The sequence below is a fragment of the Mastomys coucha genome, unplaced genomic scaffold (genome assembly GCF_008632895.1).
Source record: "Mastomys coucha isolate ucsf_1 unplaced genomic scaffold, UCSF_Mcou_1 pScaffold3, whole genome shotgun sequence".
NCBI classification, from domain to species: domain Eukaryota; kingdom Metazoa; phylum Chordata; class Mammalia; order Rodentia; family Muridae; genus Mastomys; species Mastomys coucha.
Genome location: NW_022196909.1, coordinates 9,001,996 through 9,004,915, shown reverse-complemented (window position 1 = coordinate 9,004,915; position 2,920 = coordinate 9,001,996). Strand labels below are relative to the sequence as shown.

At 39.4% G+C, this 2,920-nt stretch overlaps 1 non-coding gene across 1 annotated transcript; it reads right to left on the bottom strand.

Moving 5' to 3' along the window:
* Positions 1-458: 458 nt before the first annotated feature.
* Positions 459-761, bottom strand: LOC116075598. Its single transcript, XR_004112633.1, has one exon. It is a non-coding gene; the product is annotated as a small nucleolar RNA U85 (small nucleolar RNA).
* Between the last annotated feature and the right edge of the window lie 2,159 nt (positions 762-2,920).

Genomic DNA, 2,920 nt, shown 5'->3' with positions numbered 1-2,920 from the left:
CAACATCTCGCCCTTATTTATTATATGAAAGTAGGGTTAAGGCCATATCAATGGGCACAGCTTTGCACAGGGATTTTTACAGTGCTTAGTCGGAAATAACCTGCGTATTTGTTATCTCGGGCAGATATCTTTGCCTGTCATCAACGTCACATGCAGCTAGTTTGATTCTACAAACTGGGCTCTTTTTGTGTTTTTTCAAACACACTCCACGCGTGTCTCTGTCTTTTTTTAATATTTTTTTTTAGATTTATTTATTTATTATATGTAAGAATACTGTAGCTGTCTTCAGACGCACCAGAAGAGGGCGTCAGATCTCATTACGGGTGGTTGTTAGCCACCATGTGGTTGCTGGGATTTGAACTCATGACCTTCTGAAGAGCAGTCGGTGCTCTTCCCCACTGAGCCATCTCACCAGCCCCATGTCTCTGTCTTTTCTTTTCTTTTTTTTTTTTCCTTGTAGCCATCAGATTACCAAAGATATGTGTGTCATTTCTCAGTGGCCATGACCCAGCTAAGTTCTTTGAGACCCATGACCCTGGCATCATGAATATAGACTGTTCCTACTTTCATTCCAGTTATCACAATTCCTCCCTGGCAGCTGGAGAGTCACCCCAACGAGAGTGAAGTGGTTCAAAAAGTAGGAATATTTTTGTTGGTCCGCCCTTACAGTGAAAGCACATTACTCTGTATTGACCACCAAGATTACAGACCTGGCGTGTCTCTGTCTTGGGTGGATATTCACTAGAGCCCTAGCTCGTGGACCACAGGTTTCCAAAATGTACCATTCATCCATGCAGCTAGCACTAAGATATGTCTCAAATACCTGTAAAGTCTGGGACCTGCCACAGTCTCTCTGGAGTCTATTCTTTTTGAAGTCTGCGTGAAGTAGCACCGGCTGCCATTGTGTTGGGGATGGGTGTAGCTTCTTGACTCAGTTGTAAATTACCAGTTCTGACTCAGGGAACCTAGAGATCAGGGCTCACTTCAAATGTAAATTAGTAAGGTTTGGCTAGTAACCTCGGGATGTACCAGCCTTTGGAATGTAAATATTGAAGTATCTGGGCATGTGCAAATGAGTTTGAATTGTTCTTTTAATTTCACGAGAGTAAGCTTTTGAATTAAGCGGGTGTTTCCAGAACTACAGAAAAAAGGCTGTCAGCTCAAAAATAAAAAAAGGAAACAGAAAAAAAGAAAAAACAAAAACAAAAAAAATTTTTTTTGTAGTGCATTTAAGCACATTTACTAAGAGGGTTGTGGCTCTGAGTCCACTTGGCGAATTAATTTTTCTGGGAGCCAGCATGCTCCCTCCTCTTTCTGGGAAAATATACACACGGACCCTCAGCCCCAGAATAAAGTGGGGTTAAGATAATGTGTTAGTAAGTGGAGTGACACGCCATTCCATCATGGCATAAAAATTAAAAATATGTGGATGCCAAAGGCGATCTGTAGCAGGCTGACTTTTAGTATCAGACTGTGAAAAATATATATCTATATATATCTATATATAGATAGATAGATATGTATATATATATATATATATATATATATATATATATATATATTAGAACAAGCAAAAAGCGAGGCATGCCTTAAAAGAGGCAAAAAATGAAATATGCTTTTCAAAACAAGCAAAAAACAAAATGCTTTTGAAGGAGTGCATATTCCCCATTCTTTAATATTAAAAATTTGAATTTTCAAAAGTGCAAAGTGCACATTGAGTAAATATTGTCTCTGAGAAGTATAAATTATCTCAGTAATATGGGTAACATTAGATTGTTAGCAAAATATCTCAAATGTCTGACTGTAATAGCCAGTTCTATAATATATTCTAATCTATTTAGGAACACCAAACAGAAAATTAATGTAGGCAATGACTACATTTTTTGTTGTTTTTTTTTTGTTAAGACAATTTTAACTAGAAAAATTGAAAAGGTACATGTGTATATTTTATTTTTATTTTTTAAAATCAGAAATATTTTTTAAAAATACCAAATTATTATAAGCCATTATTATTTTGATGATATAAAGAATTATATTATATGACCAATTGTTTTTGTGTAAAGTCTGTAGTCTGACTGGGATACAAATTTGCTGTATCATTGTCTTAAGGGTCTTGTCCAGGCAGTTTAAGATATCTAAAGACAGTTTTTTAAAGGAACAATACTTTCTCTTAACTTTAGTTGTATAAGCATGAACAATTGCAAAATTTGGGAATTAGTAATATTTAAAAAGGAACACCTCTAAGCAATTGTAAATTCTGAGCTATACAATATATATGGCAGGCGTGAGTTGAGTCTCCGGTGGCAAGCTCCAATGTCTCGGAGCTGAGGCAAAAGGGAGGGACTCAACAGTCTCTGGTGAGAAATCTACTGTGGGGAGCCGTGAAGGGGAGAGGCATTCGCCATGACAAGATGTCGCCTACTTCCGCTGTCGAGTAAACAACTGTTTGCGCATGTGCGTAGAGTGAAAGGACGCCATGTCACGGCCCATCCCGGGGTGTTAAGTAGGGTAATGAGCGGACAGCCAATCATGGGCAGACATGCCACGCTGTGGGCAGATATGCTGCACTGTGGTGTATATAAGCAGTGCAGATTTTGGGCTCGACCCTTTTTCCCTATGGATGGAGACAAATAAAACGTTGCTGCAGAAGGAACCTAGTGTGTCCACGTGTCTTCTTGCTGGCGAGACGACTGCGCGGGCAACAGCTGGTACCGAAAAACCCGGGACGCTGGGAGAACCTTACAACAGCTGGTAGGTTTCAGAACTGCAGGACAGAGTGAGCTCTGAGAGGCATGCTGCTTGATTTTAATTCCTCCAACCCTTCCTCAAGGTTAGAGAGCACAGCCAAAGCCATGGTAATCGTGCTAGTGGCGCTTGTTACGATGTCCATTTGGCATTTGATACATTCTTGCCTGGAGGA